The 16,288-nt window shown below is 42.2% G+C and overlaps 1 protein-coding gene across 12 annotated transcripts in view; it reads right to left on the reverse strand.

Moving 5' to 3' along the window:
• CDH23 (cadherin related 23) overlaps positions 1-16,288 on the reverse strand; it is a 641,486-nt gene that overhangs the window by 402,437 nt on the left and 222,761 nt on the right. The window lies entirely within an intron of this gene.

A 16,288-nucleotide genomic window follows, 5' to 3' on the forward strand; every position in this document is an offset into this window, starting at 1 on the left:
GAGAAGAAGAGGGCAACTAACAGGAAGGTGATGGCTGCATTTCGGGACACTTGAAGAACCAAATTTGGGACAGATCATTCCTGGAAAAGGTCTATGTATGCTGACCTTAAGTGTTGTTCCAAAGTTGATGGCACAAAGTTCATTAATGGCTGAGAACTTTTTAGCTGCTAATTTGTGCAAGCATTTTTTTAAAACAATTCTTGGCACTTAACCTAAGCCCTTTCTAACTAATGGAAATGTGATAATTATTAATGCAAAGATAAAGTCCCCTTCACGTCAAGCTTACTCATGTTGTTTTCTGGAAAAAAATAATATTTTTGGTAATATATTCATTTTCACCATAGTAATTCTTCCTAACATTGACGGTTGCAGATTTTTCCATTTTTCCAAATCAAGTTTCATTTGATTTAACAATTTAATATAGTTATCTTCTTTTATTGTTGAACATCTTGCTATCAGATATATTCCCAAGTATTTGACCTTTTTGACTATTTGCAATTCTATTTTTTATGATAGTTGGTTTTTTTTTTTGTTTGTTTATCTGTAAAATTTTTAACTATCACTTTGGTTTTTTCTCTATTTATCTTTAGTCCTGCTATCTCTCCAAATTGTTCTGTCTTTTCCAACAGTTTAGGAATCACCTCTAAAGGTTCCTCTAGAACAGGGGTGTCAAACGGGCTGGATGCGTCATGGCGAAAGCATGTCCACCTCATTGCCAGTAATGGAAAAAAAGTCACGATACGTCACGACACATCATGTGACGTTGCAAGTTTGATGCCCCTGCTATAGAATGAATACCAATGCTTGCAATTTATAGGTTTCACCTTTTATTTTCAACCTTTTAATTTCTGGATCTTGCCTAATGTTTCTATTTAAAACTTCCAAAGTTAAGATAAATAGCAGTGGGGATAGTGGACATACTTGTCTTGTGCCTTTTTGTATAACAAAATTCTCTGTATAATCCCCATTTACAATCACAGATCATGTCATTTTCTTAGCAATGGTACTGAAGTGCTTTGCCACTGCCTTGTCCTACAATGATTTTTTGACTTCCCAGTTTAGTTTGTAGACCTTGTTTTTATATTTTGAGATCTGCCAAATATGGTTGTCTAGCTGGCATACAATCATTAGCACAGCTGAAATACCACACAGAAAATATTCTACAGTAAAATAAAAGCTACAGTATATTTCTTTCATTACACATATATCAAAGACCCATCACATTTGTGCAGGCAAATTAATCAAGTTCTGGCTTTGGCATTTTTTACTGCTTTCTCACTAAGAAAGTGTCTTGTCAAGTGTCAGGGCAGTGATTAGGGACCCAAGCTTTATTATTAGCTCAAGCACATAGATTTAAAAGCATAACAGAAAGCACACATACCAAGCAAGATGATATCCCAGGGGTTTTCAAACTTGGCCCTTTTATGACTTGTGGACTTCAACTCCCAGAATTCCTCAGCCAGCATGCCTAGCTGAGAAATTCTGGGAGTTGAAGTCCACAAGTCATAAAAGGGCCAAGTTTGAAGACCCATGGGATATCCAAATCTCTCATAAGTTACCAGTAGCTCCTTACCAGGAGCAGAGATACCCCAATGATGGCCAGTTTCCACGGTATCCAATGCTAGCTTCTGTGTAGAAGCTTTCCACAAATGAGAACAACCTCAAGGTTTTTCTCAAAATCTGGCACCATGACTGCATGGCTCTGGGTAGGAGACTGCAAGACCCAACCAGGACTCATGGCACCTGACTCTGGAAAGGGAATTGAAAGTCTGAGACTTTCACAGTAAGAAAAAATTTGAAGCTATTCCCTCTTTCTCCTTTATTCAGCAAATAAGTGTAAAGAGACAAGCAGGTTAGCTCAGAATGAGCTAACTTTTAGAGTTTTGTTAATATGAAGAAGAAATCAACATATGTCACTAAACTTCTCAAAATAACAGTAAACTTTGCTACTACAGAAAGCGTACAATAATCTAAATTATGTACATGTCAAGAAGCATGTTTACAAAACAGGAAAAGATTTTATTTAAGATAATATGTCTACATTATGCATAATGCCAGCATTTTTATCATGATAATCATGCTTATTTCTGATTTTTTTTAAAAAAATTATATTCCTACAGAGGGGGCCAAAATAAGTACTTAATTTTTAAGCCCTTCTCTATGCTATAATGTTTCAGTATTAAAAATACTGTACTGTATTTTGTACTGTATACTGTAAAAATATTACATCTTGAAAATACCTACTGTAAATCAAATCTACGCAATGTAAAGAGATTTGAAGAACAAATCTTTAGGTTTACAAAAACTTGCAGTATGTAAAACTTCTAAAACTTATACAAAACACACTTCATTTGAAAGGCACACGATGCAGATCAACCACTGAAACTAAACAGGCTTGGGTTTTGTATGTGACATACCCATCTTGTTCAAATTTTATTTGTAGAAAAGGATGCTAGAAATATATGTAGATATACACACTGTGATGGGATTCAGCCAGTTTGATTGACTTGATCTAATGGGCAGGAAGACAGAGCAAACCCATTGGTGGATTCTCCATCTCCTGTGCTGGAGAACTGGTTGTTCACATATTTGAATCCCACCACTGCATACACACATATACAAACATCTTACATCACATCAGATGCACATGCCATTCAAGAGAGGAGACTGATATATACTGGAGACTAGTTAGAATATTTACCAAATATCTCAGATAGTGTCAGGAGTATAAGGAGAACAGCTACTAAGGAGAGCAGGGGGGGGGAAGACTATTATCAGAAAAAAAAGATGGAAGTTGATCCTTTGTAGTCTATCATTTTTCCACTCTTCCTTCATCCATATAGGCTGAAGGGATTAGCACAAAATGCTACTTGATAATGTCATTTAAAAGGCTTATAACTAAGTTCTTCTAGTTTAACTATATTAATTTTCCTTGCCAAGATTTTTATCTCTGGATATGCTCTATAAGCTTCTATCTTATAGAATTTGAGTCTGTGACCGCTGAGGATGTTGACAGAGCGGTGGGAGCAATGAGTGCCTCCACTTGTTTATTGGACCCGTGTCCTTCCTGGTTGGTCTCGGCTGCCAAGGAGGTGACACGAAGCTGGCTCCAGGTGTTGATCAACGCTTCGTTGAGGGAGGGGTCTTTTCCACAATCCCTGAAGGAGGCGGTTGTGAGGCCCCTGCTCAAGAAGCCTACCCTGGACCTGGCTGATTTAAATAACTTCCGTCCAGTCTCCAATCTCCCCTTTGTGGGGAAGGTTGTAGAGAGAGTGGTGGCGCTCCAGCTCCGACGGTCTCTGGATGAAGCGGATTATCTAGATCCTTTTCAATCTGGCTTCAGGCCCGGCTTCAGCACAGAAACCGCTTTGGTCGCGCTGATGGATGATCTCTGGCGGGCCCAAGACAGAGGTTATTCTTCTGTCTTGGTGCTACTTGACCTCTCAGCAGCCTTCGATACCATCGATCATGGTATCCTTTTGCGACGACTCGAAGGGGTGGGAGTGGGAGGCACCATTTTACGGTGGTTCTCCTCCTACTCTGGCCGGTCGCAATCGGTATTGGTGGGAGGGCAGAGGTCAACCCCGAGGCCCCTTGAATGCGGTGTGCCACAGGGGTCGGTCTTCTCTCCCCTCCTATTTAACATTTATATGAAGCCGCTGGGTGAGATCATCAGACAGCACGGGGTGAGGTTTCATCAGTATGCTGATGATACCCAGTTATATATCTCCTCCCCGAGCTCTCTCAGTGAAGCGGCCGATGTGATGGGCCGTTGCCTCGAAGCTGTGAGGGTCTGGATGGGGGTTAACAGACTCAGGCTCAATCCTGACAAGACCGAGTGGCTTTGGATGTTGCCTCCCAAGGATCATGTCGACTGTCCAGTGTTGACTCTTGCGGGGGAAAATATACCCCCTTCGGAGCGGGTTCGCAACTTGGGTGTCCTCCTTGATCCACAGCTGAATTTGGAACATCAATTGACGGCTGTGGCTGGGAGGACCTTTGCACAAGTTCGCCTGTTGCACCAGTTGCGACCCTACCTGGACCGGGAGGCTCTCCTTACAGTCACTCACGCCCTTGTCACCTCACGTTTGGACTACTGCAACGCACTCTACATGGGGCTACCCTTGAAAAGTATTCGGAGACTACAGTTGGTCCAGAATGCAGCCGCGTGAGTGATAGTGGGTGCTCCTCGATACACCCACGTTACACCTATCCTCCGTGAGCTGCACTGGTTGCCTATTGGTCTCCGGGTCCAATTCAAGGTGTTGGTCATTACCTTTAAAGCCCTATATGGCTCAGGCTATTTGCGAGACCGCCTACTACCTCATAGTTCCCTACGTCCGGTTAGATCCCACAGGCTGGGCCTCCTTCGGGCCCCGTCGACCAAGCAGTGCCATTTGGCGGGGCCACGGAGGAGGGCCTTCTCTGTGATGGCGTCCAGGCTTTGGAATCAGCTCCCCCCGGAGATTAGGACCGCTCCCACCCTGTTGGTCTTCCGTAAGCTACTTAAGACCTGGCTTTTCCGGCAGGCCTGGGGTTTATAAAACCTTACCCCTGGATGATTGTTTTTGTATTGTTGTTTGTTATGTTTTATGTGTTTTTTATTGTTAGCTGCCCAGAGTCCTTCGGGAGTGGGGCGGCTTATAAATTTTAAAAATAAAATAAAATAAATAAATCTTGAATTGTTCTCTCTCCAATAGCCAAGTGACTACAGAAATGAACTAATGGCAACATTAAAAAAAACAAAAACCTAATTACAGAATTTGTTTTCCTTAGTGAAATAATCTTTTATTAAAATGCCCTTAGATAAAAAATCTGTTTAAAATCTGAATTTTTAAACTTTTACTAGTCTTAACATTTGCAGAAATTTCAGCTGCTTCTTTCAGTAACATTCTAAATATTTTCAAGCTTTGCAGGATCAATTTAAGCTAGCTAATATCTAACAAAATGGATTTACTGAATTATTAAGAAGTGCTGATTTAGTTTTCATGCTTTAGTCACTTAGATTTTGGATTAAAAATATTGCAGGTTAATGGTTAATAAGAAGGAAGGAAAATACATAAGTTTAAACCATTTTAATGATATCTTAATGTGATAGATGGGATAGTAGCTTTAGAAATAGTTCCAGCAGCAATAACATTTAGAAGACCAATTATGCCCTTAATTAATATAAACCAGTGATGGCGAACCTTTTAGAGTGTAAGGACCCACCCCACTTTGCATCTTAAGAAGACAGAACTCTTGGAATAATTCTTCCAACAGGAATCCTTTATTAAGAGAAAATGGTTGCAGGCATGCTAGACAGGACTTGGGGTTCAAGCTCTCCCATTCAAGGTTTTAAGGGGTTCCCCAGTAGTCCCACCCAATCAACCCCCCTTCCAGTGATAGTTTCAAGTATCACAATTCCACCCCCTTTCTTCTTTCTTCCGTCTGGATGGAGACTTCAGGTAACTACATGAAAGGCAAATACCCTGCTTTGTTATGATAAGGTCCTCTAGTGCTAACGCTTTGATGTTACAATAAACACACATTCAGCATTCAGCTCTTTGAAGTGTACTGAAGGAAGTGAGGGCCATAAAGCCCCTTTGTTCTCCCCCTTCTCTCCCTCTGATGGCAGAATCCAGAGAAGGCAGAATTGGGAGTTTCTATATTTGATAATTAAAGATGAAATATAATTGGATTCTGACATCCGGCCCCTCTTAACAATAAGAGAGATCCACCTGCAAGAAAACAAAACAGGTATAAAAGTTAGTTAGGCTTGTTGGGATACTCTGTGTGAAACTTCTTCAATAGTTTCGGGGCTCTGACATGACGTTTATGGACCCACTCGTTTTGTGAGGCAGGGAGGTGTTTCCAGGCAACTAGGTACTGAGTTGCTCCATGATATCTCCTAGAGTCAAGGACTTCCTTTATTTCGAAGTGTTGTTCGCCCTCCACCATGATTGGAGGTGGTGGGGGGGGGATTTTTGGCCGTAGAGGTGACTGATGCTCTCTTTTCAGCAAGCTGCAATGAAAAATTGGGTGTATTTGCCTGAGGTTTTTGGGTAATTCTAATTCTACTGTTACTGGATTTATGATTCTTTTAATTGGAAAAGGTCCTATATATTTTGGTCCAAGTTTTTTACAGGGCTGTAGGGACTTTAGGTATTTTGTAGATAAGTACACCATTTCTCCTATAATGAATGGTGTAGGCTCAACCCTTTTTTTATCGGCTTGTGCTTTGTATGCCCGCCTAGCTTCATCTAGTGATTTTCTGACTATTGGCCAGGTGTTTTGTAGGTTTTCCATCCATTCTTTCAGTGAAGGGATCGTTGGTTCTTTTGGGGTTAACTCTGGCATAGGGTTGAAACTTTGACCGTTGGCTATTTGAAAAGGAGTGTAGCCTGTGCTAGAGTGGACTGCAAAAGGAATTAAGTCCGTCCAATCACTCTGTTGGAAATTTAAAAAACATCTCAAATATTGCTCAAGTACCGACTGGCACCGTTCCGCTTGTCCATCCCCTTAGGGTGGTGGCTAGATGTCAATCCCTGAGTGGTCCCTAAGAGGGATAAAAATTCCTTCCAAAATGCAGACGTAAATTGCACTCCCCTATCAGAGATGATGCGTTGGGGTGCCCCGTGCAATCTGTAAATGTGCTGGATGAAAAGTTTTGCTAAGGCCTTTGCAGTGGGAATTTTTTGGCAAGGGATAAAGTGCACCTGTTTGGAAAATAGGTCCGTGACTGTCCAGATAACAGTATTCCCATTGCTTTCTGGCAATTCCACTATAAAATCCATGGCTATTTCCCTCCAGGGGGCTGAGGGACTTGCCACTGGTTGTAATAGCCCTGGCGATTTCCCTTGCAACCTCTTTGCTGATGCACAGGTTGGGCAGCTGGCAACATAACTTTCTATGTCCTTTTTTATTGATGGCCACCAAAATTGCCGTTTAATTAAGTGTAAAGTTTTTACAAATCCAAAATGCCCTGCTGATTTTGTGTCATGGCAAAGGTGCATGAAAGTTACTCTTTGAGTTGTTGGTATATATAACTTTTCCCCTATCCAAGGCAACCCGTCTTTCATTGTGCACACATTTTTGTTTTTCTGGAACCAATCATCTGTTTCCAAACTTTTTCTGAATTCAATCCCAGTTTGGCTGTCCAGTTGTGGTTTTATTTTGGCTTGGGTTCTTGTGGTTACTGGTGCTGCCAGTTGTGACTCTGCCATTATTGGTCTAGAGTCTGTGGTTCGTGCGCTGTTATATTGGGGCATGCGAGATAGAGCATCTGCCAGGAAGTTCTTTCTTCCTGGTAAATGTTTGAGCTTAAATTGGAATTGGTGAAAATGCTGGGACCAGCGGGCTTGTTTGGGATTGAGTTTCCTGGAAGTTTTCAGGGCTTCTAAATTTTTGTGATCAGTCCACACCTGGAAGGGGATTTTGTTGCCTTCCAGGAACTGTCGCCACGTGAGTAATGCCCAACGTATCCCATAAGCCTCCTTCTCCCATACGGGCCAGCGCTGTTCTGTTTCCGTGAGTTTCTTGGATGTATATGCACAGGGTTGCAATACTGCATCATCATTTTCTTGTAATAGCACAGCCCCCACTGCCACATCACTTGCATCTGCCTGTATTACGAAGGGCTTGTCCATGTCTGGGTGCCTTAGTACTGGTTCGGCAGAAAAAAGTCTCTTTAGTCTCTCAAACGCTGCTTGGCACTCCATTGTCCATGTTAGTGGCTGGCTAGGTTTTACTGAGGATGTTCCCTTCGTTTTTAGTAAGTTAGTGAGGGGCAAGGCTATCTGTGCAAATGAGGGGATGAATTGGCGGTAAAAATTTGCAAAGCCCAGGAAACTTTGTAGTTGCTTTCTTGTGCGGGGTGGTGCCCAATTTAGTACTGCTTTGACCTTCTCCGGGTCCATTTCAATGCCCTGTGGGGATATGCGATAGCCTAGGTAGTCTATCCTTTCCTGGTGGAATTCGCATTTTGAGAGTTTGGCATATAGGTGAGCGGCTCGCAGCTTCTTTAAAACCGCTCTGACAAGTTTGACGTGTTCTTCTTTTGTTTCAGTAAAGATAAGAATGTCGTCCAAGTAAACAAGGACCCCCTTAAACAGGTGCTCCCTTAGAACGTCATTGATTAATTGCATAAAGACTGCAGGGCCCCCTTGTAATCCAAATGGCAAGACTTTGAATTGATAGCACCCCATGGGGCAGTTAAATGCAGTCTTCCATTCGTCCCCTTCCTTGATTCTCACGCGATAGTAAGCTTCCCTTAGGTCTAGTTTAGAAAAAATTTTCCCTTTCGATAGGTGTGACAGCATGTCTTTCATGAGGGGCAGCGGGTATAGGTTGCTTTCACTGATTGTATTCAGGGCCCTATAATCCACGCATAAACGTAAAGAGCCATCCTTCTTCTCTCTAAAAAGGACCGGGGCAGCCACTTTAGGCTTGGCTGGCTCAATGAAACCTCTCTCCAGGTTTTTTTTTATAAATCTTTCCATTTCCTCCTTCTCCTTTGGGCTCATGGAGTATAATCTGGGCTTCGGGAGTTTTGCCCCAGGCTTGAATTCAATGGTACAGTCTGTGGGTCGGTGGGGGGGAAGCTCATTCGCCCTCTCCTCACTGAAGACTTCAGCAAGGTCCCTATATTCCTCTGGTATTTCTGTTAATCTTTTTTCCTCTCCTATGGATGCTTTTTCTATTCTTGATTCTGGTAGCCTCCCTTGGGGTTTTAAGTCCATAGGGTCCCCCTTCGGGAATTTGATTTCTGTCGTCCTCCAATTTACCCAGGGGTTCCATTTTTTCAACCATTCCATCCCTAGAATCATTGGGCATTCCATACCTGGGGTCACCACAAACGTTAAGTCCTCTTCATGGTTGCCCAGGGAGAGGTGTATTGGCAGAGTGGCTAGGGTAGCTGGCACCCCCCCTGCTATGGATCCATCTAGCTGGCCAAATGAGATTGGTTGTTCCAGTCTCCTGGATGGGATGCCCAGATTCCCCACTAGTGTTGGGCTAATGAGGCAGCGGGTGCAGCCAGAGTCTATTAAGGCTTTCACCTTCACAGCTTCGGGCATGGGGGGGATTAATATAGTCACTGTTTTGAAGATGGGTGTGATGCATCCACTTACCAGGGGTTCGCCCTCCGAGCTGTCATCTGAGGCATCCACCGTCCCTGTGGTGTAGGCTGGAGTTCTTTCCCCTTGGTGAGCAGAGGTGGGGGTTTCTGCAATTTCCATCATTCTCATGGCTGTTTCTTTTGGCTTAGCTGAATACTCTCTGGGTTTGTTGATTGGGGATCTGTCTGGGTTGTGCTGGGGGGCCTTTGAGCGGCATTCTACAGCTCGATGCCCTTCTCTTCCGCACTTGAAACACCCCATTTGCTTCTTGGCTGTATCCGATGATTTCACCGGTTGGTGTGTCAGCTCAGGCGGGGGGCGGCTCCATTGTTTTCTTCGGCGGTGCCTCTTCAATATGTCGATCTCTGCTTCCTCTGCCAAGACGTACCATTCCTCAAGTCGATGTGGGTCCCCTCGGGGCAGGCAAGCATCATATAGATCATAGTTTAGTCCGTCTTTGAAATGGCCAAGGAGGATGTCTTCTGGCCAATTCAGTTTGCTGGCAATGGCCCGGAATTCTTGTGTATACTCGGCCACTGGGCGTTTGCCTTGCCTCATCGTTGTTATTCTTTCACGGGCTTTGCGATCAGCCAGGGGGTCTTCAAATTGTCTTCTCAAAGAGGACATGAAACGGTTGAAGTTACTGAGTTCTGGGGCATTGGAGTCATGCAAGTTCACTACCCAATCCGCAGCTGGTCCATCCAGGGCAGATTGCACGATCCGGATGCGGGCTTTGTCGCTGGGAATGTCCTGCCCATATTCCTCCATGTAGCTGAGTACTTGGGTTAGACTGAGTGCCCAAAAACTGGCCCTGCCCCTGCTCCCCCCCCCACCCCCACCCAGGGCCATTCACTGACTCCAGCACCCGCCGCAGATCGCCCAGGTAGCCCAGCAGCGCTATGGCTGCCACGTCCTCTGCCCATGCCCCACAGCATCAACTGTGCAGCGATGGGGCGTGAGGGCAGAGTCTTGTCTACGCTGCCTGGCTGCCAAGTCCTTGGCTGTGCTGCTCTGTGTGGGCCACACTCGGGGGGCGACTCTCCTCCAGCGGGGCTGCTGGTGAGGGAGTTGCAGGGGAAGTCGAGGCTGGGGCAACGGCACGCGTGTCATAGGTTCGCCACCACTGATATAAACCATCTTTTAAAGTATTCCTTTAGTTACGCTTTTAAACACAAAAATCTATTTGTACCACTTATTGTCTACAGCAAAAATAAACAATATGATTTTTTTATTATTATGACATACATAGAAGCTGAAATATAAGACTCTGAAAAGAACGTTTTCAGCAGGCCCAATGCAAATTTCATTCAGGAGTTAGATTTCTGGACTTAACCAAGTGCTATTTGGCCACATCTTTCATCATCATCATCATCATCATCATTATTATTATTATTAAATTTTGAGGCCGCTTAATTTCAGAAAGACTCTGGTTAGCTTACCATAAAATCTACTATGAACATAAAAATGAAAAAAAAAAGTAACATGAAGACAAAAATTATACAATACCAAAATCATCAAGGAGCTCCACAGGCACCCTAATCTCAGGTCTGAGCACAGCAGGTCTTCAAAGATTTAAAGAATATTTTAAATGTAAGAGGCTGTTCCAGGGAGTAGGTGCTGTGATAGAGAAATACTCTTCTTGATCCCACAAGATGGCCACATTGAATTGAAGGGACTCAGAGTGCACCCTCTTTGTTTAATTGTACCAGGTAGTCAGGAGATAAGCACTGCTTGAAATAACCCAACCTTCAAAGGAGCTCATAGGTTAGGATCCATAACTTGAATTGCAGCTGAAGGCCAACTGGTAACCAACACAGGTCACAAAGCAATGATGACATATAGGCGTAGTGAGAGATGCCCATTACTGCCTCTGCCAGGGGTCTACAAGCTTGGCCCTTTTATGCCTGGCTGAGGAATTCTGTGAGTTGAAGTCCAAAAGTCATAAAAGGGCCAAGTTTGAAGACCCCTGGCCTATACTGCTGCATTTTGAACCAGCTGTAGCTGATGGGATTCAAGGTGAACAGCTTTGCAATTGTTCCGTTGTGAGATGATCAGGGTTTCAATGACCACCTAAAGAACCTCCTAATTGAGGAAAGGGCACAAATGTTGCCCAAAGTGATCCTGAATCCTTTGTGCTCAGCCCTGGAGAAATATAAGAACAAGGCTTGAAATATTCTATTATTATTATGTAAGCCTTGTCAAGCTGAGTGTTTTGCTTTACAGAAGAACACAATATTCAATTGGGACTGAAAGTCAATTTTTCTAAGCATTTCTTTTTGCTGAGTCTCAGTAGCAAACAGCAACAGTCAACATCAACCCATGAAAAAAAAGAGGGTGGTAACAAAAGATTCAGAAAAATATTTTTATAAATTTTTTTTAAGGAGTATTCACTTAAATACTTTAGGAGTATATTCCCAGAGAACATTAACCTTACTGGAGAAGAGAAATTAAAAACTGGAATGTTGAAGCAGAATGAAATGTTCTTGTGGAATATGACATTGTTTTTGTACTTGCAAGGAGGATTCATGCTCTACAAGGCTGAGCAGGGGAAGCAAAGCAGCCTATCACCTGTTTCCAATTGCATGAAACCATCGGTGGTAAAGCAGTCCCAACTGAGAGAAATCAGCAACATGAGCCAACAAACTAAAAAGACAATATTTTTTCTACAACAGCATGTATACTGATCAATAATCTTATCTGAGCAACATACAACTTTCTGCTTTTAAAACACATATCTCCATGTAATAGGTTATATATTTAAAAACAAATACATAATTCTTAAAGATATTGAGTTAAAAATCAAATTGCCATATTAATCTTGGGGTTTTAACATATTAAAAAACACTCAACCATACATACATACAAATACACACATATATACCATACATACATAGCAATAAAACTACAAAATATTTGACAAGCTTATGGGATACAGTCACAATTGTAATACCTTTTGATAGAATCTGGTCATGAAATGCAAAAGTTCTAAGCAATGCAATTCAAATCCATTTCAATGGGGAACACATGCTGTAAATGAAAATATATAGCTATCATTTTCCAACTTCTTGCAGGAAATGCCAGGAAACAGCAGCAATACACACAAAGTGTTCCTTTTTAACTTGAAGGCCACAGTCCAATCATCACACATATTCATAATTACACATGTGCCAATAATAGTTTCCTTCTGCGGTAACTTCAGATCAGAACTTTGTTTACTTCAACTGATAATTTCACTCAGGCAAGGGGTCTGCAGTCCCAGAATGGAAGCATAACCAACAGCAAGTTTGTTTTCAAGCTAATGAAATACTATAATATGGAAAAAAATGATTACTGATATGTGTTCTTGTATACAACAGCTAATACTATTTCATAACTTTTGCTGTAGATTCAAAATGTTTGCCAAATTGCACATAACACAAAGGGCTTTTGTGTTGTGATGTACAGTTTTATACAGTATTTAGAGTGGGCTTGCACTTAGCAGTGAAAAATTCAATGTAATCTGCTCAGACAAGTTGACTTTAAAGAACATGCAAAAGTATGTAAGTGCTCACTCAAAATTAAGTGGCCAAATGTTTTTTTAAATATTGTGGATAAGCAAGAGAGATCATTTATAATCTCCCTATAATTTTCAGAATACGTCTCTCTCAATGTTGGTTTTTCAATGTTTAGGATTTTTGTTTTCATTTATGTCCTACAAATAAATTCAAACAGCCCCATTATTTTATAACAAGACACCTCAACAAAAGATACAATATATCTCAGTGCTCAGAGAAAGAAGTATGCACATTCCATATTTTCCTGTAAAAACATTTCATGTCTTCTAAGAAGAGATTATCTCATTTAATTGCCCTGAAGTGAAAAAGTCAGGTTGGATGATTTTGAGAAGAAAACAGACAAAAAGATGAAGAGACTCTTCCATTGCCATTTGTGTGCTTAAGTTGGCATGTTTCCAGAGCTTTCCTTGGCAGACAGAAAACAGGGTGACCAATATTAAGATAAGCCATGTCTAATTTTCCAGGAGTTAAGTACATAAACGGAAGGAGGAGGCTAGACTTTCTTCTATGAGGCTAGTTTTCAGTATGTAGGGACAGGAATATCTATATCTACCGTATATTCCAGCGTATAAGACGACTGGGCGTATAAGACGACCCCCAACTTTTCCAGTTAAAATATAGAGTTTGGGCTATACTCGCCGTATAAGACTACCCCTCTTTCAACGCACACCAAATAAAAATTAAAAAACATCAGATTTGATTTCAATATGGTAATTTTAATTCAAATGCTTATGACATAAAGGTACTTAGCAGGAAAACTGTCACTTATAAACATAAGGCTGTTTGTCATCAAACATGTAAACATAAAACAGTGCAAGTGATTAAACTTTTCCTAATTCACTCTAAAGCTGAAAGGAAGGATAAGACAATAAACCCATGGGAGCTGCCATGCTATTTGTTTTCTAAGCTGTCAACCAAACTGGAACTGATGATGATAGGAGGAAGATAACAAACAATAGAGAGAGCAAGTGCCGGGCAAGTCCCTGGCGAGTCAGCAACGCCCATCATAACTGCAAGCTATTTTTATAGGTTTTGCTGGCATGATACTTTCCCTTTAAAAGCCTTTAAAATCATCCTGTTCATCATCTGATATCATAAAAATATCAATGACATCTTGTGATACATTTGCAAGGCAGTCATCGTATGGATCGAATTCCGTATCAGATGGTGTGGTCTCAGCTTCGGCTTCCTCTTCATCTTGCCACAAGTAGTCGTCCTCCATACCATCTAATGAATTTGATATGCCACACTTCTTGAAAGACTTGATTATTGTTTCTGCATCAATATCATTCCAGGCTTTTATGACAAACTTGCACAAAACATCCAACTGTGGAGCACGCATGTTTCCTCCTTTTGTGAATGACTTTTCGCCACTAACCATCCATTCATTCCACTGTTCTCGAATGCGATCTTTAAATGGCTTGTTTGGGCATACATCCAGTGGCTGTACTAATGATGTTAATCCTGCAGGAATAACTGCCGCATCTGTGTTTAGTCTTGCAAGCTTTTGCTTGGTGCTGGGAGTTAAATGAGCCCTGAACATATCCCACACCAGTAGACTACGTTTTTGAATAAGTCCACCTGGTCGCCTGCTCCATACATTATCAAGCCATAGCTTTACCCCTTCTTCATCCATCCAGCCTTTTTCATTCACATGTACAAAACAACCAACAGGGAGCTTGAGTTTTGGCATTGTTTTTCTTTTAAAAATAATCATTGGTCTCAGTTTGGCACCATCAGCTGTGCATGCTAGTACCACTGTAAAAGTGGACTTCTCATGTCCTGTTGTTTTAATTAAAATTGTTTTTTCACCTTTTTGATGGACAGTTTTATTTCCAACCATATCAAAATTCATTGGAGTTTCATCCATATTTCCAATACTACTTAATGCATAGCCATGTTTAATGCGCTGTTGTATTATGTATTGATGGAAACTAATTACTTTGCTATCAAGATCTGCAGGTAATTTTTGTGCAATTTTCGTCTTTTGCCTCAGTACCATATTATGCCTTTCCAAGAATCTAGTACACCAGGATGCAGTGGCCTTAAATCTGTTGCTGTGATCTGGGTTAGATTTGGCCCACTGAAGTGCAAACAAACGTATTTTATTTCGTGTCACTACATAACCGTTTTGGCGATGCTCATTCACCATGTCTGCTACATGTTTTTCAAGTTCTGGCCAATGTGGGGTGCCTCTTCTTAATGCACACTTACCCCTTGGCATACTCTTTAATGCTTTTTCATTTGCTTTCCAGTCCCGAACCATCTTTTCTGTTACTCCATATTGTCTTGCAGCAGCGCAGTTATTATGTTCCATGGCAAAGTTTACAACTTTAAGTTTGAAACTGGCTTCATATTTCTTTCTTCTTGCTGGTGGAGCCATGATGGGGTCTTGACTATTGGACATTTGTATACTGTACTGTATGTATTGGTGCTGTACTGTATGAACTGGTACAGATACTGGTGCTGTACTGTATGTACCCAGTATACAACAACCAGCCAATCACAGCAAGCGATGAACCTTGGCTGGTTGTTGTATACAAAGCCTGCTTGGATTGGGTGGGTCAGCTCTCCCTGCCTGCCCAACCCTTCCTGTCATCTTATAGGCCAGGGGTAGGCAACCTTGGCTCTTTTATGACTCATGGACTTCAACTTCCAGAATTCCTGAGCCAGCTATGCTGGCTCAGGAATTCTGGGAGTTGAAGTCCATGAGTCATAAAAGAGCCAAGGTTGCCTACTCCTGTATAGGCCCTAGGGAAAAAATGGACAAGCTAATTCCATGAGGGAGGGGGAAAGGGAGCACAGTTTCTGAGTTCTCATTGGCCACCTGTAAGTCCAAATGAGTAGCTCAGGGTGTGTGCGTGCACGTGTAGGCATGCGTGTGACTCCCTGGGTCCCTTCCATTGCCCTCCCCCCAGTAGCAGGCTTTGGCTTGGAGCAAGCAGGCTGCACACAGGGATCTCCTCCTCTCAGTCTTCCACCCTGCGAATCCTCCACAGCCTCTCCAAGCTGAGTGAGCAGAAAGCCTGCCTGTTTGTCAAAGGCTCTGCCTTGTCAATCGCACACACACCTTGATGAAAATTGCCCTGCCTGCAAAAGGACTTCTCAGCAGTTTTTTAAAGCAACACTACCAAGAATGAAATTGGAGACAGACAGAATGTTTAGGGAAGAAGGAAAGGAAGCAGTTAATAAACTAAGTAAGAAAGGCATTCGCCCTTCGAAAACTTGCATTTCCATAAATGTGATAAGTTGCCCCCTTTTCAGGTAATGGGGGGGGGAGTAAATGCTTTCCTTTTAATTTGTTATTAAAACTCAGTGCACTACAGTACTTATAGATGGGAGCCAGATTGACCAGCCAGGATCTGTCATAAATAACATCACAAATGCACCATGCAAGTTTATTTAGGCGGGGGGGGGGGAGAAACTGCTTGCATAAGCTCGGTGGAAGTCGACAGGCAAAAGGATTGTGTAGCTGTTTTCTGTTCCCACTCCATTCCTGCTTCATGAATCCGAGAGGAATTTAGCTGACACCCCTCCCCTTCCAGACCCATAAGCTCCACCTCCCCCAAGCTACTCTCACCGGCAGTGAGAGGTAAACGCTGAAAAGCTTGCATGAAGAAGCACTGAGAAGTGCCT

The sequence above is a fragment of the Crotalus tigris genome, unplaced genomic scaffold (genome assembly GCF_016545835.1).
Source record: "Crotalus tigris isolate CLP2741 ecotype Arizona unplaced genomic scaffold, ASM1654583v1 scf7180000023654.2194447, whole genome shotgun sequence".
Taxonomy (NCBI): Eukaryota; Metazoa; Chordata; class Lepidosauria; order Squamata; family Viperidae; genus Crotalus; species Crotalus tigris.